A 22635-nucleotide genomic window follows, 5' to 3' on the forward strand; every position below is an offset into this window, starting at 1 on the left:
TGCCCCGCCCCATCCCACTTTTCCCCTCCCTTCCCCTCCCCCTCTCCTAACTCCCCTCCTAGTACCCTGACCAGCCCGGGGATCCCAGCCCTGGGCGGAGGAAAAGCTAGGCTTGGGGGGTGGGGGCGAGGAGCCCTAAGATTGGGGGTATCACGCACTCACGTGCTTTAGGGAGGGAAAGAGGTCTACTGGGGTACCCTTTTCCCCGGCTCCCGACTGGACTAAACTGAATGTCCGAGTCCCTGTCCGGACACATTCTCCTGCCCTGGGGAGAGGACCTAGGGGCCGGGGCTTCCCCACCCCTCCCCCTTTCTCACATACCATCCCTTAGCTCCTCACTGTGCTCAAGATTCTGGGAGTGCCAGCTGAGCTGGGGTTCCCAACTAGGACCTGCCCGTTTCCCACCTCACCCTCTACTTGTATTCCCGTGCCCCGATGAGTAAAGTGAGGGAGGGGGCAGGGTTCTTTTCCAAGCTTCTTGTTGAGCGCAGAGCTGGGCAAGCCAGAGCTTGAAGGGGGTGTGGGGCAGTCCCAGTTGGGTCCACCTCTCCTGTGCCCCATGGAATAAAGAGAGGGAGACCGGTCAGGGGCTCTCCTCTTTTCCCAGCCTTCAGCTCTCAGGAATGTACAGCTTGGGGAGGGGGCACCAGTCTCGGAGGTCCGCAGTACTCCCCAACCCATGACGGGGATGAGGGGTCTGGTTTTCTAGTACCTCGGAGAGGCAGGGGAGATAGATTTCCCTCACCTTCTCCCTGCTCCCCGCTTGTGTCTTAAACTCAGCTCCCATTGGAGTGAGAGGCCAGGGTGTCCTCATGCTCATCCCCAGCTCCAGTCTCAGAAACGTAGAGCCCAAACTTGGTTTTCTGCCTTCCCCAAGGGCCACCCCAAGGCTGAGCTTCGGCTGGGCTTTGGCTGGTTAGAACGTAGAGTGGCAGTCGGGGCCTCTCTGGCCCCTGCCATACTCTCCCACAACTAAGGACTCCCCTGGGTTTCCCCTGCGGGGGCTGGGGTTGTTCCAGCTTCACCCTTGTCCTTCCTGATTTTGGTTTCCCATACTATACAGCAGTCAAATGGAAAGCTACAGCTTAAAGATTGGAGGGGCTTCTTCTTGTGGGGCTGATTTTACTCGTCCTTTGCCTGATCCCTTTGTATTTTGGGGAAATAGGATCCCCACTCTTGACCAGGATGGCTCTGCAGGTATCTCTTCTGGTGTGGGAGTTTTGCCTAGGAGATGGGACAAGAATAGATTAAGTGTGAATCTTAGAGCCCGGGTCAGAGTTAGGGAAAAGAGACTGTGCCCCAGGTGCTGCGGCCAACTGAAGATTGATAAAGAAAGAGTGCCTGCCCAGTGTCTTTGTTTGCTGGAGGAGGACCCTGGGGATAAAGTGGATTTTTTCTCAATTTCTTCCCTCACCTCCAAGTCTAGCCTGAAAGAACTCTGCCTTAAAGCTGAGGGCAGAGGATGCTGCTCATGCAATTCTGAAGACCCCTGAGGACTTGAGGCTGGAAAACCTCAATTCTTGGCTGTCGGAATGAATGTTTAACGGCAAATAGATGTCACAGTGTTAGATGGTCTTATCCTGGCAAAAGAGAAACCCAAGTTAGCAACTGGAGTTAATCTATCTAGAGCAAGTTTATGAGACTGGATAGAACAAGGCTTTGGAGGGGTTGTGTGACCTTCCTGAGCCACAACTCTTAAGTTCTTTATTTTAGGAACCTTCACATTGACGTATCCCTTCCAAATCTGTCACCTTCCCCCCTCCCACCGCCTTCCCTAACTCAGTAGTATCTCTGGTTACTTTCCCTTCAATCAGAAATCCTATGAATGCAAACCTCTCTTCCCTGTTGCCTAGTTAGTACTTTCACTTGAGGGTACTCCATAGAAGGGCTTATCCTTCTAGTCCCAAGTCCCCAAGAGGCATATGGAGTATGCCTCTGACATTTAGCACCACTCCATCACTGGCAGATCCCCTGGAGATGAACAGTGAGGAGATGAAGGGAGCAAGAGAGCCAAATAGGGAGCAAGAGAGCCAAACCATTATGGGACTCTGCTGGGCATTGTGTTGTTATTTGTGTTTGTTTTTTAATAAAGATCCAGAGTTACAACTGATATTCTTGAGCCCCATTATAGCCTTGGAGAAGAGTTGAGTTGGGTTCAAAGTCCACATTTTGGAACAAAGTAATTCTCAAATAAATTACCTTTTGGTTAAGAAGAAGAGTGGACTCTTCCTCTCTCATTTGGGTGCTGGTAAATGAGATGGGGAGATATCTGCATCTGCTAAAAGGAATTTGCCCACACACTAAAGAAAGCTAATGCTGGCTAGTAAAGCCACGAAATAGTTGTGGCAAAGGAGTGACTGTAACCTGCCTCTACTAGGACCAGCAGTGCCCAAGGAGCTTCATGCCAGAGGAAAGGTTTGCAGCCACTCACTTAATCACAAAAGAAACTGTTATTAATGGTACTGAGACGCTGCGAATAAGTGGGTCATGTCTAATAAGCCATTTGTGTTCAGGAGGAGAATACCAATTTGATAAAAGCTGTGTGTGCTGAAAAAGACCCAGAAATTGCTGTTTAGCAGATTGGAGCCTGATCATTTCATTATTCCTCTGCTCTGCTTGTTCTTAGCTGAATCAGGGAATGTGGAATAGCTGGTGGAGGGAAAGTGACTTTAAAAAGCCATCCCAAGTTCCTAAGCAATGTCAATGGGGGCCTCTGGTGGAGTCCCGCTTGATCATTAGCCCTTGATATTCCCTCCCCACACAAGATCTATAAATATATATGCTTTGTATCTGAGGGCTGAGGGCTGACAGAGCTCTGAGTTCAGTCAAAAAGCCAGCAAACCAACTCTTCCTTCTTCATTGTGGAGGTTTGTAAGAAGAGAAAAGCTTTAGAAAACCCGATCTGTTCTTGGTGATCCTTCCCTGCCACACCAGCTCCATGGTTTTTTGGAGAAAAGTCTGTCATGACTGCCTTATTTGATTACTTTTAAAAAAAGCTCTTACCATGGGTGAAGAGAATGAATAAATGAATGAATGAAAAAGCATTTATTAAGTGCTTACTATGTGCCAAGACAGGAGCAGCTGGGAACTGATGGACTTGCAATTGGACTGTCTCTGGATGGCTGACCCCAACAGTTTGAATAAAGTCAGCCTTGCTTGGGAGGAAAACATGGCTTTAAAATCATCTCCAAGAAATAGGGTGGGGAGGAGAGGGAAAAGGGTGATTCACAACCTCTTGCCTTTGAGCCATGATTTGCTTCTAGGTACTTTAAGTCATAAAATATTAGAATTGGAAGGGACCTTCGAGATCACCTAGCACAACACTGTCATTTAACAGAGGAGGGAGCAATCCAGTTGTCTTGGTTTGGATGGTGAAGTCTACCCTCAGAGGCACCCCATGAGACACTGAAGTGCCTCCATTGCAGCAAACATCTTTCTTCTTTCATCTCGCCCTTCTGTCCACTCCCCCACCCCTTTCCTTAGGCTAGCACTTTCAATTATTCATGCACCCCTCTGCAGGCAGATTGGGAGCATCATTTGGCCAGGACCCGATCTCTTCCCAATCTATATCTTGTACTTGAAAATCCAGCCACTGATTCACAGCTGTGTGTGTGTGTGTGTGTGTGTGTGTGTGTGTGTGTATTGCTGGGGAGGGAGCAAGCCCTGAACAATTTGGTAAACAGCTTGTGCTGAAAGATGACTGTCTAGGTTTCTTGTTTTCATTTGCAAAAATTTTTCTATCTTATCATCAATAAACCAGTTAGTTTGGTAGCTCCGAGATGAAGAAAATTGAGTTCTGTTTCCCTAAGGTTATGATGTTAAAATCTGTTCTCCTTTGTCTCATACACTGATGATTATTCTATCAATTACATTCATAAACACTTTGCACTGGGCTGGATTTTTTCTAGCCCTCTGTAGGGAATTGGCCATCGGATGTGTTTTTCCTTAAGTCATTCACTGCAATTGTTTCTGACACCTTTCCCATCGTATAGCTCTACGGGCCTTTCCCCTAAAGAAGGTGGAGCAGCAGCCAGCAACACTTGGGGAATTATCACATTTCCAAAATGACAGCGAATTTTTATTTGAAAAGTCTTGCTGTGGCAGGCAGCAAGCCAGAGGGAGAGACCAGTGGGTTTCTAATTCACCAGTCAGGCGGGGGCTGGTTGCCTTACTGGCCCATGCCTGGCCTCAAAGCCGCCAAAACCAAACTTTCAAGGGACACAATCAGTCTGGCAGGTAGCAGAGTCATTTCAAAAGCAGCTGGCTTTAAGGTAGGGAGGATGAAAGGATGTCTGGCTGAGCGGTTGATTTTAGGGGCTGGATTCTTCACAGAGCCCCTGTGTTCTAGAGAGATTTTGCTCCCTTTTGGTTCTAGGAGTTTGACTTAATTTATGCTGATTCACCCAATGCTAAGGCCCCTGGGCACATTTTTAAGTTTGCAAACAACCAAAGAGGAGCGGCAAGGGATTGTGAATAATTGTTATGAATAATCTACTGCTTGTCCTCTTGTGGAAAGAAGCAAAGCAGACATTAGCCAGCTTCCCTTCTATCCTTCTATCCACCTTACGGCAGATGTGCTTTGTATTGTCTCTTGACAGGAGAGAGAGGGTCTCAGATGCAGGAACAGGTTAGTGGGTTCTCTTGCTATTGGCAGGGTTGAAGTTGAGGGGTAGCTTCAGGGAGAATCTTAGTTGTTGGGACAAGAATAATAGACTTTGATTATAGGGTTTCTAAAAGCCAGCAAATGTCTGATGTATTTGGGGGGAGATTTATTTCTCTCTTGGTGGAAACTTGTGTTTCACCCTTTGTATTTTAGCTGGGTTAGTTTGGAGGGTTAGCACATGGTGTTTATGAGATCTGACTTATATGCTTGAGCCCTATACAGGTGATTGGCTTTTTGTTCCTTGATCCCAAACTACTCTAGAAGGAAATATCCATTGTTGATCATGAGAATGACTGGGCAGGAGAATATGGCTAAACGTATTGTAGCTCGTCCTCAATGTTGGAGAAACAAAAGCATTTGCCCTTTTATGGGTAGGTCAGTAGCCTCATCTGCATTTTAAAAGAACGTTACTATTAATCTTGTTTTTTCACCTGCTTGCCCCTTCCCTTTTCCTAAAACGTAGCCTAAGATGTCAGCTTGAAAAATTTCTTCATGGTTTTTGGTCATCCTAATTCCTGATCTTTTGTAAACTCTCTGGACTAGCTATTTGAAATAGCAGTCTACCTGCCAAGCTAGGGTAGAAGATTAATTTGCAATTTTCTGAAGAGGGTTTCCAGTTATGAACACAGTCAGTGCTGGATTTTGGTATTTTGATGTAGTGATAAAAGTTAGAAGAGTTACAAGATCTGGATTTGAATACCAGCATCAAAGCTCATGAGCAATGTGACCTTGGGCAAGTCTTTTCCCTTTTGGGAATCTTTTTCTTCATTTGTAAAATGAAGATAACCATGACAGTTTTAAGCTCTGAAAAGCAATTTTCTTATATTATTGCACTGGATTCTCATACCAACCCTTTGAGGGGAGGTAGCATTATTAGTCTTGTTTTATAGACGAGGAAACTGAAGATGGAAGAAGTCAAGAGATGCCTAGGTACACACCGTTAGTAAATATCCGTCAGGATTAGCATGCAGTCTGAGTCTAGGCATAGTGTGATAATCAAATGAGATAGTGTAGGTGAAAGTATTTTGTAATTATAAAACACAATAGAAATAAAATCTTCCATCGCTCTTGGAGTTTGTCGGGGAGAAAGGATGCTTTTATATTCCCCATTCACTACTTCGCTTGAGAGCCAGTTTAGTAGGGAATTTCTTTTCTCTTTCTCAGAAGTTATTGAATTAGACCAAAGAAGACACCTCCCTATGAAGGTGTTTGCCTCTAAATCCCATACAAGTCTTGTCTTCCTAGTTTCATCATGGAAGGGACTCCCATAAAAGAATCTCAGATAATAGACTCTACTTTAGCATTCCCCTCCTTCCTACCCCTTCCACTTGCCAATCCTGTTCACCTACAGAAATGTTTCTGAAGAGAGAGATGAGAAAGTGAACCTGACCAGCCTACTTTCTCTCTTCCTTGGGCTGTTACTAAATGATAGAGTGGGAACCAGTTCCAGAAGGGAATTTCTGATTTCATTTCTATCACTATGACCTTAGGGAAGTCATGTCTCCTCTCTGGGCCTTGGTTTCCCCATCTGTAAAATGAAGGGATTAGATTAGATAATTATTAAGGTCCCTTCAGTTCTAAGAGCCAGTGATTCAAACAAAGAAATACCCTCAGCAAAGATGCTAATCCAGGAGTCCAAACTCATAAGCGTTTTGTAGATTTCAAGGTTAATTTTGGCTCCCTGATGAGCTGAGACCCAGTTCCTCTCACAGTTTATGAATTAGTTGGTTTGGACTGGTAATTTACAGGGCAAATTTGAGCTGATTCTGCCACTAATATGACAGTAACGAGGGTCAGAGGAATTCTGTGCTCCGGTTCATGTTCAAAAAGCAGTCATCGGCAGCTCTGCCTGTCAGTTCTGCATTCAGATGCACTTCAGGCATGGCACTTTCATTGGGAAAAGGGCAACTGCATAATTATGGGAAGAAGTCGACTCATCGGCCAGAACCCTGTCCAATATCCAAAAGCCAAGCCGGGTGTGGGCCAGATGGTTTCTAGGTATTCACAGCCCTCTTAGACAGCCAGCTTTTCATACTGTTGGCGATGAGTGATTTGGAGATGAAATGTTAAGCCAAGGGGAGGCTAAGAGTCATTGTAGCTTGGGATGCAGGAGAACTGAGTACAGAGGTGGGTGCAGAAGAGAGAGGCCAAAGGGATTAAAAACACTGAGAAGACTTTTGGGGAGGTGGGAGAGATGGGGGGGTGGAGAAAAAAGGATTAGAGAAAGCACAGCAGAGCTGTCTTCAAGAACTGGAAAGTCTTGAATATAGAAGAAGTTTGTTCTCTGATTCCAGAGGGCAGAACCAGGTCCAATGGATGCAAGATAGAGGGAGGCAGGTTTCAGCTCAACAAAAGGAAGAACTTTCCATCAATCAGGTCTGTCCATCAGTGGAAAAGCTGCCTTATAATGTACTGGACTTCTCATTCCTGAAAGTGATGCATAGAAACTAGATGACTGTGAGGCTATGATGCAATTTTTGTAGTGGGTGGTAGATTGGACTAGAATCCCCTTCCTTTATGCCCTTTCCAACTGTGAGATCCTGGAAGAGGAGGCATAAAAACCAGAAAGGTAGCATAGAAGAGAAGGCTGGGCAGGCATTACCAGGCAACTATGATGGCTGCTAACAAGAAATTATTGTCTGAAGGTACTGAAATACCTGGTGGGGGCCTAAACCATGTTATTCCTATTACTGTGATTAATACTAGCAGTTTAATTATTAATGGTATCTCTCCTTGCTGTTGACAGTACTTAACAAGACTCAGTTAAGCCATATTTATAATAATCCTATGCGTTTGCCTCCATGCTTTCCTTCTTAAATACTTTCCATTTTCTATCTTTCTGCAAACAGCACAACAGGGAGGGAATGCAAGGGAGGCAGAGCAGGTATGAATCTTGCCATCTTACAGATGGAAGAACTGAGATCCTGGGAGGGGGATTGCTTTATTCAAGGTCATATAAGTGGATTCACCTGTTCAACTGAAGCCTGATTCAGGGATCTAGGAGAGAATGCACCAGCACCCTCCAAGATACTACTTCCTTTTGTAAAAATGTTTAGGGACTGGGGACCTCAATCTCCACTAGGGGGACTTGCACATGTGGGGTGTGTGTTTGTGTGTGTGTACATGTACACCCATGTGCACACGCATAAGATGTTTGTATGATTTAGTTTGTACGTCTGTATGGTTAGGTATTTATGACTAGGAAGGAAGGGGGAAGCAACATTATGTGGGTGTTACCAAGGTTTGTATGGTTGGGTTTTCATGTTTGTTTTGTGGATCTTTGTTGGTTGCCTGTGGATGTGAATCTATGTGGAAGTTTCAATTCATTTCAACAAGCTTATAGCATTACGTTATGCAAGGTACTGCACTAGTTGACAGAAAAATAAAACACTCCCTGGCCTCAAGGACCTTACATTCTGTCTGGGAATACAACATGTAACATTTAAGAAAACATGAGATAATCTGAGGGATAGAGAATTAACAATTAAGTAGATAGTAGTAGCTGATATTCACGCAGTACTTTTTTTGTCTCATTTGTCCCTGGAAACAAGATAAGCAGTAGGAATGCTATGCCCAATTTGCAGATGAAGAAACTACCTCTTAGAGCTTAGAACCTCAGCTAGCCCAGGAGATTCCAATGACCCAGGTTCAAAGAAATTCCTCTCTGAAGAAGTTTTGGGTCCAGGCTTTCATTGCAAAGCTCCCTGGCCCCTTATCAGAGCCCCATTCTTCTTTTCCAGGGGCTAGTGCTACTGGACTCCCTTCCAGGGGTCCCTGGAGCTTGACCCAGATAACTCTGAGAAGGCTACTCAGTCCTGAGTCTGCACCTCCTCATTAATTCAAAGTCCCTCAAATTACCTTTCCCATGCTCTTTATTTTTAATTTCTCCCCAATCCAAAAAACCTCTCTCCTTCCCTCTGTCCTTTTCTTCCTTCCTTCTTTTCCTCCCACCCTCTATTCTTTTCTTTCTTTCAAGTAGAGCCTTTCCCCTCCAAATAACAAGCATTTATTTTCTTTCCTTCCTACTCCTCCTCTTTCCACACTGAGGAGAAAAATCCCCTTATAACAAACGCACATAGTCAAATGAAACAAACTCTGGCATTGGCCAGGTCCCAAAATGTATATTGCATTCTGTACCCTGAAGCCTTCCTCTCTCTGTCATGAGGTGGGCAGCATACTTTATCACCAGTCTTCTGTAAACCGTGGTTGACCATTGTATTGATCAGAGTTCTTAAGTCTTTCAAAGTTGTTTGTCTTTACAATCCAACTAGTGTTTCTTAAGTACCTACTATGTATTGGGCACTGGCATCACTAAACAATCACTGCTCTCAAGGAACTGATGCTCCTCTGGAGGTGGAAATCCAACATGTAACAGATAAGTGTGTGCATGTATATACACATGTACACACACACATATAATGATTTGAAGGAAAGAACCCTAACAACATGGGGGATCAAGAACAGCTTCTGTTAAGAGGTAATACATGAGCCCTTGAAAGACATGAAAGAATCTAAGAGTTAGAGGGAATATATTCCAGTCACATTCTTTACACTTTTTAGAATCTGGGAATGCAAATGCTAGAAGGAAACAGAGACTTGGAGAATATCAGAGCAGAAAATGTCCTTACATACCAAGTCCAAAATTTTCATTTTGCAGATGAAGAGCTGAGGCCAAGAGAGGGAAAATGACTTGACCAAGTTTCCACAGACCATTAACCAGACTAGACTTTTAGCCACATATCCTGTGTTCCATTTGGGATTCCTATAAAGGGACCTACAGCTTCATTCTCACCAAAGATATTCCTGTCCTCCTCCCACTTGCTGTCCAAAGACAGGCTTGAACCACATGGCTGTGAATTAATCGTCAGAGCCATACAACAACAGGTCAGCAAATCTGTTTTAGTCGTTTCATGTGGATATAAATATATAATCATCAAGTGCTATACATACACAACCCTCCCCCCTCCACCTCTACCCCCACACAAGCACAAATAAACACAACTGACAATAGATACACAGTATAGTTAATAGAGTGCTAAATTTAGAGTCAGAAAGACCTGTACGTGCTGTCTATGTGACCATGAGCAAACAACTCAGACTCAGTTTCTTCATCTGTAAAATGGGGACAATAATAACACCTACTGCACAGAGTTGTGAGGATCTAATAAGAGAAACTATTTAAGGAGCTTTATAAACCTTAAAGTGTTATTTCAATATTAGCTATGATGATGATGGTGTTGGTGATAAAGATGAAGGTGATGTGTTCTGGACCCTTTTGGCATCTGATTGAAGACTGTCGAGATATTCTCAGAAAAAATGTTTTTAAATGCATAAAATAAAATATAGGATTAAAAAGGAAACCAATTATGTTGAAATGAAGTTCTCAAAATATCAAAAAAGAAACAAAAACAAGTTCATCCCTCCTTACCTTGTACTGGATGATCTCTAAGAGCCCCTTCGGATTTAGTCACTTTGACAACTTAGAGCAGAAAATGGGAGACCTAGAAGGTTTGCTTGGAGATCATTTAGTTCCCCATTTTCCAGAAGAAGAAAGGGAGGCCCTAAGAGAGGGCTGGATGGTGAGTTTGAAGTCAGAGAGTCCCAGGTGTGAATTCTGCCATATTACTTGAGTGACTTTAAGCAGGATGCTTAAGCACTCTGGGCCTTAGTTTCCTCATATGTAAAATTATGAAGTCAAAGTCTTTAAAGTGCCATCTAGCTTTAGAACTGTGATTCTCAGAATAATAGATTTAAAGCTGAAAGCTACCTTAAAAATCATCAAATTCAACCTTGTCATTTTACAGACAGGAAAACTGAGGCACAGGGATCTTAAGTGACATGTTATTTTCAGTCATGGGCAACTCTTTGTCACTCCATTTGGGGTTTTCTTGGCAAAGATACTGGAGTGGTTTGCCATTTCCTTCTCCAGTTCGTTTTATAGATGAGGAAACTGAGGCAAACAGTTAAGTGACTTGCCCAGGGTCACACAGATAGTACGTTTGAAGCTGAATTTGAATTCAGGAAGATGAGTCTTCCTGACTCTAGTCATATAGCTAGTAAGTGTTTAAGGCAGGATTTGAACCCAAGTCCTCATGACTTTAAGTCCAGCACATTATCCACTAAGCAGTGTTGCTCTTTCAAGCCAGTACTACCTCCACTATTCTTCCCATGGCTACCTGGTTATGCTCTGATATAGATTGGTGGAGGTGGGTAGAGTAAGACAACACATGCCATATTTTACTCATGATCAATTTAAAAAAGAAAGGGAAATATCATTTTTACCCACTCTTACAAAATTGTTTCCTATTTGTTTGGGAAGAGAGTACATTTCCCTATCTTCTAGCATCCTTGCAGTGAACAGTTACACCCCTCATGGGCCTGTCCTCCACAGCTCCCTCCCAGAGCCTGGGGAACTATGACTAGGGTGTGTGTATCTGTTCCCTGGTTCATGGAATTGTGTGTGTCTAGGGGTGGGTGACCAGGTAGGCATGGCAACAGGGGTGGGAGTTTGTGTCATGTGTGGGTGTATGCCTGTGTAATTGTATCTGGGTGTGTGGGTGTTTCAGCGTATGTGTACTGTGAAGTATGTGTGTGTGTGTATGTGTGTATGTGTGTGTGTGTGTGTGTGTGTGTGTGTGTGTGTGTGTGTGAGAGAGAGAGAGAGAGAGAGAGAGAGAGAGAGAGAGAGAGAGACACTAGAGGTGTGTGACTTCAGTGCCTGGATCTGTGTGGTGGGAGAGTGATGGTAGTGACTGAGATGTGTGTTTGATGGGCATGTGTGTGACTATGTGAGTATTCTTTTGGGGAGTCGTATGCTCACTGGATCTTGGTGACTGGGGAGTATTCCTGGTTCCATATATTTAGGGTGTGAGTGCTCTTGAGTACACAGGTTGGAGCTGATTTTCATACTTTCTGCCAGCCTTTCTCACCACTGGCTTTCCCTCGGTACACTTGGCTTGAGCTTCATCACTGAGAGTGCATGAGGGGAGCAGCTGTGAGGTCAGTGCTTAGAGCAGAAAGGAACAGGCATTTTTCAAAGCTGTCAATTAGTGGAACTGGGGAGGCATCCAATCCTCAGGCCCTTAGCAAGCCATCAGTGGAGTCTGTATCCATGTATGTATGTGTCTGTCATGTTGTGTGTGTGTATCCTGTGTCACGTGTTGTACATCTCTCTCTACATACACACACACGCACACACACACATCCTGTATTTATTATTTATTCATTTGGAAAGTCTTTATCAAGCACCTGCTCTGTGCTCCCTCCTGTGCTTGGCTACAATGTGGGTGAGACAAAGACAAACAGAAATGGTGTCAATCCATAATCCTTTAAGAGCTCATCCAGGAAAAATCTGAGAAGATCACAAAATCTTAAAATTTTTTAAGGGGCCATGCAATGACATCTATTATAACCCATGTCTGAATGAAAATGCCCTCTACTGTATTCTGATCAATGGTTTTTTAGGATTTGGTCAGAGACCTCTAGTGAAAGGGAACCCATTCGCTTCTAAGGCAGCTGGCCATTCCAGTTTTAGACATCTTCTTGTGCACCACTTGTTCTGGAAAAGCTCACTGTGTAGTTGGGGAGGCAGGACTGGTCCATATGAAACATTTAGAATTCAGTTACTTAGATTGAAAATATTAATTTTCCAAGTACAATATGGAGAAAAGAACTTTTTTTTTAATATTGAATTGCAAGCTCCAGATGATTCAGCAGTGTGACGTAGCAGCCTCAAACACAAATTTGATCTTAATGCTGCATTGATAGAAGCTTAGTGTCCAGAGGACATGTGCCATGCTCTGCTTTGATCAGTTCATATTTAGCGTATTGGGTCCAGTTGTGGATACATTTTAGCGAGAGCCTGTACAAAGGAAGATGAGCAAATTAAAATTTGTAAACATACCCTATAAGGATCATTTGAAAATAACTGGTATTATTTAAGCTTGGAGAAATGAAGGTGGGAGATAAAAATGGGGGTGGGGAGAAGATATGTGAGTGGTGTCTTCAAATATGTAAAGGATTATATGAAAGAGAGATTAGTTCTACTTGGTTCTGGAAGGCAGATCTAGAATCAGTGGGTGGAAGTTACAGGAACATAAATTTTAGCTTAATATAAGGAGAAATTACCCAACAATTTGAGCTGCCCCCAGATGGGATGGGCAGTTAGCTATGAGCTCAACGAGGTTAGCATCTGTGTCATACATATCTTTGTGTCTCTAGCACTAGGCATGGTAGAAATTTAATTGCTTCTGTTGGGTTGTTTCAATCATGTGTGACTCTTCATGACCCCATTTGGGATTTTCTTGGCAAAGATACTGGAATGGTTTGCCATTTCCTTCTCCAGCTCATTTTACAGATGAGGAACTGAGGTAAACAGGGTTAAGTGACTTGCCCAGGGTCGCACAGCTAGTAAGTGTCTGAGGCCCAATTTGGACTTAAGAGAATGAGTCTTCCTGATTCCAAGCCCAGTGCTGTATCCACTATATCACCTAACTGCTCAAATATCTGTACACCTAGTACCAGTCTCACCACTGAGCTCTAGTCCAACATATCATGATGCCTATTCTACATCAAAGTGAGCGTCCTACCAGTGCTTCACACTCAACATATCCTAAAAGGAGCTTATCATCTTTCCCATTAAAACCATCATGTGGCCTCAACTTCCCAATTTCTGTTGCTGGAACCATTATCATCCCCAGGACCAGAGTCTTTCCTTCCCCTCACTTCCCACATTTAGTTAGATGCCAAATTCCATCAATTCTACCTCCAGAACATTTCTCTCATCTATACTCTCCTTTCTACTTATACTGCCACCACCCTCAATAAATCCCTGATCACTTCTCATCTGGACTATTTAATAGTCTTTAAACTAGTCTTTCTACCTCAAATCTCTCCCTCCTGGGATTCAGCTTTCACACAGATACTAAAATAATCTTCTTATAGTACAAATATGAATATGTCACCTCTTGCTTAAAACCTCCATTGTTTCCTCATTACCTCTTGAATAAAATACAGATTCCTCAGCCTGACAGTTAAGGCCCCCTACTGTCTGGCTCCAACTTTGTTTCCTATTATTCCCCTTTCTACTCTCTCCAATCCAGCTAAACTGTATTAGTAACCCCTGCCCATACTTGATATGCTGCCATCCTTTGCCTGTACAACTTAATGCAGGCTGTTGTCCTTGTCTGGAATGTGCTTCTCCTTTATCCCTGCTTTTCAGAATCTGTCTCTTCTTTCAAGGACCAGCCTAGGTGGTGACCTCTTCCATAGAACCTTCTTTGGTCTCCATGGTGGCTAATGTTCTTTCCTCAGATTTTCCTATAGCTTTTTATCATCCAGCACTGCCTACCTTATGAGGCTTATTTCTGCATAAGCCATAGCTTTCTTTCTCCTCCATATAATAAACTCCTTGGAGGTAAAGACTGTCATTTAAAATACATGCATATATATGTATATATATGCACACATATATACATATGCATATATATACATATATACATACACACATGTATATACACATACACACATATATGTATATGTGTATGTGTGTGTATATATATATATATATATATAGTATCCTCAGAGATGTGGTAGATAGGATTCATATTAAAGGTAGGTTTTTAGACTAGATGATATCTGAGGTGCCTTCCAATCTGAGACTCTAGAATTTTGCGGTCTAAAGAGCTGTATGAGACAGCATGTGGTTTAACTCAATGAGTAGAATGGTACTAGGTACTACAGCAGGAATAGTACTAGGACCCTAACATAGTAGGCTCAGGAGGCTGGGTGCCTGGGAGGTTGGTGATGTTACTCACAGAGGGAAATCAAAAGGAAAGGGAGGTTTTTTGGGGGGAAGATAAGTATTAGACATAGTGAATTGGAGGTACCCTTTGGACATACATGAAGATGTCTCAAAGACAACTGGAGATGGAGTTGTCCACATGGAGATGACAGAGGAAGTTATGGAATGGATCAAATTGACTAAAGAAAGATGTCATTGGGAGAGAACAGTCATACTGCTGGTACCTTCCCCACCCCCACCCTACCCCCTTGTGTCCACCCCTAGGCCCCTCCTGCCACGGGCCGTTACTTTGTATTTATTTGCATATATTCTCTTTATATTTATTCTATATCTCTCATCTCCATTTAGAATATAAACTCCTTGCAATTAGGTATCATTCCCTTGTAGCCCCAGCCTCTGGTATGGTTCCTGACAACATAGTACTTTGTAGAAATCAATACTTGCTGATTTATTGGTTGAGAGGGCCTGGCTGAGACACTAGTGTGTGTGTATACATATACAGATATGTAAATGTTATAGTATTTCTCTGCCATATTAAAGGCATCTTCCAGAACCTTTGACACCCCTCTCCCAGCTATGGATTGGCAATCCAGTGAGATTCTGCTTTGCACAGGTTCTGCTGTTAAGAGACAAGAGATGGAGTGCCTTGTTTGAAGAACAGGCAGGAGGCCAGTAATGATGGGTCACTGAGAACATGGTGGGATATAAAGTATAAGAAGACTGGAAAAGTAGGGGGGATGATTTGCCCAAGGTCACACAGAAAGGGACAAGAAGACTAAGAGCTCTTAGGTCTCGACTCTCTCTGGAGGAGATATCTATCCCTCTGTGGGACTTCAATATGCCCCCTGCTTGCAAACTAATTTCCCAACAAACATCAATGTTTCAAACAGCTTGGTTGTAATGGTGCCTGATTCACAATGAGAACTTCAGATAGGAGCTAGTGTAGGGCAGTAGAAAGAGTGCTGGATCTCCAGTCGGAAGACCTGGTTTCAAATCCTGATTCTGCTATTTTCTTCCTCTATGGTCTGAGGCAAATCACTTTAAAAAAAAAAAAAAATCTCCCTGGGCCTCAGTTTCCCCATTTGTAAAATGAGGAGGTAGTTCTACGTGACCTGTAAGGTCCTTTTCAACTCTAAATCTATAGTCCCACAGATGAACTAATTTGAGATCAAATTGGGTCTGGAATCTGCTGTGGAATTTTTGTTTTCTTTCTTGTTTTCTTTTTTAAAATTCATTTCCAGCCTTTGCAGGGCAATTACTGACTGCATGAGCTGTTTGTTCAGACCCTGCCATCAGCTCCAGGAAAGGGTCTCTAATGGAAACCCTGACAGACCTTTAAATGGGAGCCGCCAGGCCCACGCGGCTGAAATAATGTTTATAATAAAGCTGAAAGCCAATCTCCCATCCTCCAGGGAGCCCCAAAGAGCTTTCTTCAGGTCTGATTTCTGTCTGGTGGTCAGAGGAGGGGGCAAAGGGCCCAGAGAAAAAGGTGGGAGGGAGAATGATGGCTCAGAGAGGGCTTGGCAGAAGGTAGTAGTGGGGCTGCATGGAGGAGAGTGCTATTGAAGGGCACATGGCTGTCCCTTCTCTCCCAAGAAAAGGAACCTTTTATTAGCATAGAAATACCATCCTTGCCACAGACAGTATCTAGATTCAGGGCAGTGTGGAAACATCACTTGGAACTGTTGAAAGAGCACTGAACAGTCTATCTGTTTGTCTCTCTCTGGTTCTCTGGCTCTCTCCCCCTTTGTCTCTCTGTCTCAGTATCTTTCTCTTTGCCTCTCTCTGTTTCTGTCCATTTGTCTCTCCCTCCTCTCTCCCTTTCTCTCAGACTCTCTCTTTCCCTTTCTCTGTCTCTCTCCTTTTCACTTCCCTCCTTTCATCTCTCCTTCTCCCTCTCTCTGTCCTTCCTACTACTATTACTACTACTACTACTACTACTACTACTACTACTACTACTACTGCTGCTGCTGCTACTACTACTACTACTACAACACACATACACACACGCACACACACACGCACACACGCACATTTACACACACTTAAAAGAGCACTGAACTTGAAATCGGAAAACCCTTGGTTTCAGTCTCAGCTTTGCCATTACCTGTTTGACCTTGAGTAAGTGACTTTCCCACTGAGCCTCAGTTTCCTCATCCATAAAATTAGGGGGGTTGGACAGATGACCCATAAGGTCCCTTCCACTTCTATGAATCTATGCCAGGAGCTGGTCTCACCTGTAGGTTAGGTAGCTAATAATAACATAGGAATCCAGGGGCCTTGGAAGGCACGGACTCAGGGGACCACCACTCCTCAATGCCCTCTCTTACCTGTCCCTTTAAGAGGGAACAAAAAATCTTATTACTCAGATAAGAGGCTGAGAATGTAAATCCTGCTAAGAGAGGAAACCCAGGGACATCCCCTAAGGATGTAAATGATGAATCACAGAGACTTTCCTCTGAGTAGGCTTAGGTAGAGGGAAGAGGGAAGATAGCAAGTGATTCATCACAGTGTAGTGAAAAGAGAGTCTTAGATTTTAAGTCAGAGGAACTGGATTCAAATTCTACCTCTCCCAGTTGCCACCTGTATGAATCTGGGAAAGTTGCTTAACCTTTCCGTGTGTAGAACGAAGGGGTTAGACTACATTATTTCTGCTGTCCCTTCCAGTTCAAAATCTAAGATCCCTTAATCCCTGGCTACCCACAGCTAGAAGACAGTGAGGGTTTGAGTGGCCCCCAGAATGGGGAGACCCAGGAATTCTAAAATAAGTTAGATGTTGTTATTCAGTTGTCTTTCAGTCATGTTTGACTCTTCATGACCCCATTTGAGGTTTTCTTGGCAAAGATACTGGAGTGATTTGTCATTTCCTTCTGCAGCTCACTTTACAGATGAGGAAACTGAGGCAAACAGGGTTAAGTGACTTGCTTGGGGTCACTCAGCTAGTAAGTGTCTGAGGCCAGATTTGAACTCAGCAAGATGAGTCTTCTTGATTCCAGTTCCAGGGCTCTCTCTGTGCACTATGGTGCCATCTCACTGTCCTTGTATATACACATACATACACACCCATACACACACATAGAGGTTTATAGTAGGCTTTCAGGCTACTTATTTCTCCTCCTTCTGGCCTTACTGAGCTTCTCCATTCTGTGTTAGTAGGGCTCTTTAACCTGAGAGTTGAGTGGAGTAGGAGTAGGGAAGCTTCTACCCCCAGAGTATGATAGATCTCTCCTTCACCTCACTTTGGGGTGCCAGCTGCCTTCTGGTCTGCAGCTTTGTTAGTTACACTAACAGAGCCCCGCCCTTATTCTACACCCTTGGATGTACTGCTAAGCGTATAGATGGCTAGGTGGCTAGGTGGCGCCAGAGAGCACAGAGTGCCAGACCTGGAGTCAAGAAGACTCATCTCCCTGAGTTCAAATCTAGCCTCAGACACTCCAAGGTCAGAGCATCAACTCTGTAGTCAGGAAGACCTGAATTCAAATCTGGTCTCAAACACTTACTGGGAAAATCACTTAACCCTGGTGGGCCTCAGTTTCCTCATCTGTAAAAATGGGGAGAATAATAGCACCTACCTCCCAGAGATATTGTGAGGATCAAATGAAATAATAATTTTAAACACTTATCACAGTGCCTGGCTAAGTACAATATAAATGTTTATTGTTATTATTATTACCCAAAAAGTCTGTGGGAGAGCCAGGACTAGGACCTGAGCCCCATTCATATTACTTCCAGCTTAATCTTAATGCCTATCTGGTCATGTTAGTCCTGTGTTCTAAAGTCTTCAGAGGCTCTCTATTTTCTCCCCAGTAGTTTCAAACTCCTTTGCCTAGTATTGAAGCCTCCCCACCTTTCTATTCTGTCTGATGTATGTTGATCACTCTAGTCAGGAGCACAATTTGTGCCTCTCCAGCCCTTCATTGTTGCTCTGTTCAGACACAGTTCCCTCTGTTTTGAATCTCTCCCCTTCCCTTCCTCAGCTGTTGAATTCTTTCTTCTTTAACTTAAAGCTTACTTCCTTCTCAGGACTGGAAGTCAGGAGTCAAGAGCTCCAGACTTGGCTCTTCCCCGACTAGCTGTATGAATGACAAAATGAATGAAAGAATGACAAAGCATTTTATCAATCTCTAACCGTGTGCCAAGCATTGTGCTAAGTGCTGAAGATTCAAGTAGAAAAAATAAAAAAGAGAGAGACGGTTTTTGTTCTCAAGGAACTTGTGCTCTAATTGAGAGACAACATATAGAAGAAAGTTCAGCTTCAGGAAGGAGGAAAGGCCTGGAAATCTTAAGGATGTGTTCATGGGGCAGGTATCAAGGCCCAGGGATCCCTAGGTTGTAACAGTAGGCCAGATGACAGCTGAGGGGAGGCAGGGAGGGAAGGGAGTTTGAGGAGGGAATCATCTGTGAGATGTAGAAGCAGGGTAGATGAGAAGACCTGGATGACCTTAGGAAGCAATTGCAGGGCAGATGGCAAGCTCTGAGGGACCTGTATTGCTCCAGAAGGAATAGAGTTGATGAGTCTCATCTCATCCAAGCTGTGTGATCAGTCAAGAAGCCTGGGTAGATTCCACATATCTGGGTCTAGGTGAAGGAACAGAGCAGGAAGATGGAGGGGGCAGAGGAGGAAAGGAAGGGCATCTCTAATGATGGTAGGTTTCTGCCTCCCAGCCATTCTAGTTATTAAGTAAATTGACCAAAGTCAACCAGGTAGTAAGTAGCAGAGGTGGGAGGAAAAAAAAACCAATCAGATCCTCTGACTCCAGATTCTGTGCTCTTTTCATTATGCCCCCATCTTTGTGTGCCTTTCAGCACCCAGCATATAGTAGGCACTCAATAAATATTTGTTGACAGATTTACTGTTCCATTGAGATGGTACACAAACCTTCCCATGTCCTTATTTTTCCTACTGAAATGAGACACAAAGCATCCCACCTTTTCCTTGATCTCTTCTTGCCCTCTACCTGTGCCAGACTTTCTCTCATCTTCTTCTCAATGTCACCTTCCAGCTCTCTTCCCATCTCTCCTGCACCCTTTGCTTTGAATCCTACCCACTGGCTTAACCTCTCTTTCCCCCACTCATTTGGCCTTCATTCCGTATGATTCTTTTCTGGATCTCAGCAAAAAAAAAAAAAAAATCTCATCTTTCTTTCTCAATCACTTCCTTCCTTTCCCTTAGGCAAGTGAGACTTGAGCTGCCTGAGATTTCCTTTGTAGCTATACCCTGCTAGAATCCTGGGTCTATTTTTTCTCCTGTGTTTGCAGTGGGCTTTTTGGGTATTTATTTCTCCTTATCCTTGCCTGGCTTTGAGTGTCTCTCTCTCTCTCTCTCTCTCTCTCTCTCTCTCTCTCTCTCTCTCTCTCTCTCTCTCTCTTCTCTCTTCTCTCTTCTCTCTCTCTCTCTCTCTCTCTCTCTCTCTCTCTTTGTGGTTCTTACTGTATTCTTCCTTTTTCTCTTTGTTGCTCCTTTCCATTTGTGTTCCTCTTTTCCTCTGTCCCTTGTCCTCCCCTTCCATCTTTCTTTGAGTATGCTCACTGTATCTCTTTCTGTATCTTTCATCCCTTTCTCTCTTGTCTCTGTGTCCCCCTCTGCTGCTGTCTCTCTGTGTCCCTCTCATTTCTTTCTGTCTCTCTTCTTGGTCTCCGTCTTTCTCTGATCTCTCTGTGTGCATCTTGGTGTGTTTTTCTGTTTCCCCCTTTCTGCATCTCTGTTTCTCTGTCTCCTGTGTATATCCCTCTTTTCCCTCTGTGTATATTTTTATCCCCCCACAATTCCCCATCCCTTCATATCCCTCTGCCTCCCATCCTTGCTGTCACCCTCTTTCCTTTCCTCCCTCTGTGTACCTCTTTCTTTCTATGTGCCTTTCTTTGTATGTCCTTGTGACCCTTTCTTTCTCTTTGTTTCTCTTCCTGGATCTTTCTTTCTCTTCCTTGCTTCTTACTTTCTGTTTGTCCCTCTATGTGTTTCTTTGTTCCTTTGTCACCCCTTTTTCTTTCTGTATCCCTTTCTTTGTATTTCTTGTACTCTCTGTATCCACCTTTGTCCCTCTCTGTATCTTCCATATCCCATCCCATTTGGTGTATCCCCAGCATTAGATATTCCCCCTGTTCTCTGTGTATGCCTTTCCCTTACTTGTTATGTTTTTTTCTCTCTGCCTCCTCCCTCTCTGTCTCCTTTTTCCATTCTCCATACCTCTGTCTTTCCTTCTGTCCCTCTCTTTCGAAGTCCCACCCTCCCACTCCCTCCCTCTGTCTTCCTTTCTGTGTATAACATATATACATTCATACATTTCACTCCTGCCAGTCTCTCCTTGGAGCCAAGTCCATTCAGCAAGAAGGTGGGAAATTCTAGAGGGAAAACCAGTTCAACTCCCCAAACCCTGCACATGCCAAAAAATTTGTTTTCTCCTTAAATCTCCCTAGATTTGTAATTCCACTGCTGTCTTCCTCAATGTGTCTGCAGCCTCAGTGAGGGCCCCTCCTCCTCACCCTCCTTCCCCTTCCTGGTAACAGATGCAGACCAGTACTCACAGGGATCAAGACAGCTATGGCATCTCCAGGAGGAAGAGATGAGGTCCCTTCAGACACAGGGTCTGCCTTCCCACGGGACAAATAAGGTGTGGGTGGGGATGATAGTTGTCCCAGGATATGGTGGGGAAAGGGAGCTCATAGCCTGGTTTGGGGGCACCTAGAGCTACTCCTGTTGGCGAAATTTGCCTTCCCTTTTCTCCCCTTCCCTTACCCTGGGCATTTGTCCCATTCCTACTTTGTCATAGTTGGAAAGATTCCTGCTGACAAGAGGGGAAAAGCAGATGGGAATGGTGGTTTAGTGGGAAGAGCCCTGGTTTGGGTATCAGGAGACCTTCTACTGGCACTTTTAAGGAAGTTGTTTTAACTTCTCTGTGTTGGTTCCCTCATCTGTAAAATGGGCATGAAAAAATATGGACTGCCCATAGTGTAGAGCTTTGTGGCAATGTTGGGCAAATCTTTCCATGCTGTAATCCTGAGAGTTAATCTTGTTATTTCAGTGGATCTGTAATCTCTTAGATGTGGATTTTCTTTCAGTGATGCAGATCTCAGTCCACTCACCTCTTATACATCTCTGTAGCAGCTCTTGTACTTGTCCCATCCACAAATCCTCAGTAGCTTAGAGGTAGAGGAAGAGCTACCCAACACATTGCGAGGGGGGGGCTTCCTCTAGATTTCTTGGTATTACATAGATCCCAATGGAACATATGGGCTGCCCATCCATTCTTTCTGGCTTATTACCATGACTGTCCCACATCCTCCTCTGGTCACACATCTCTTTGTTGGTAACACGCTTCAGTCTCTTTGTGCCCATGTTGGGCCTCTCTCTTCCCTTTGAGTGACCTGCAACTTTAATCTTTCAGAGACTGTGGGAATCTATGACTTGGACTCATGCAGTGTCACTGGAAGAATATTGATGCTAAAAAGACTGGCTTCAGGGAGAAGTTAGAGGTTGTTAAAAGCTTTGCATAATTTCCTAAAGGCAGTCTAACCTGTTCATTCCTCTACTCCTGTACATTTCTGAGTCAATTCATTGTCCATTCACTATAATTATCCAACTTATGGGATGTTCTTCCAATTATATATTTTAGTCTTGACAACATATATTCTTCATCCACTTGGTTTTTCCCATAGTTTGAATTCTTTTAAATAATTTTGGATCTTATTTAGGAGGCTTATTAATGTTTCCAGGCTTGATAAAATCAGTATGGTCTCTATCATCTTCAAACAGGAGCACCTGAATGACTTTATTATCTACAAGGAATCCATATTGAATTTGACCTCTACATTGGACATCCTCCACAACAGTAGTAAATCTCTTTGGCTATCATACATCTCCCTGTTTGATGCCTCATTTGATGTAATAATTAGAGGGTTGTTGAACAAGATTTCTTCTTTCAGCAAACTTCATATGACTTTAACCTATACATGAGAGATAGTTTGCTAGAGAAGATTCTTTAAAGTAGCATTTTCCTCTATAGTATCAAATGACTTTTTATGGTCAATAAGCAGTAAGAATGGAAGGATCTTGTATTGTTTGCACCCTTTGGTCAGTAGTATGACTGCAGAGGTGAGATCTATGGTAGAATATTTTTTGCAGAAGGTTGCCTATTCCTTTGTCTTGCTTTCGTCGAGGATGTCCTTGTTT

The 22635-nt window shown here is 43.6% G+C and overlaps 1 protein-coding gene across 1 annotated transcript in view; it reads left to right on the forward strand.

Moving 5' to 3' along the window:
- VSTM2L (V-set and transmembrane domain containing 2 like) overlaps positions 1-22635 on the forward strand; it is an 82354-nt gene that overhangs the window by 839 nt on the left and 58880 nt on the right. The gene's annotated exons all lie outside the window — the stretch shown is intronic.

Source organism: Notamacropus eugenii, chromosome 1 (genome assembly GCF_028372415.1).
Source record: "Notamacropus eugenii isolate mMacEug1 chromosome 1, mMacEug1.pri_v2, whole genome shotgun sequence".
Lineage (NCBI taxonomy): Eukaryota > Metazoa > Chordata > Mammalia > Diprotodontia > Macropodidae > Notamacropus > Notamacropus eugenii.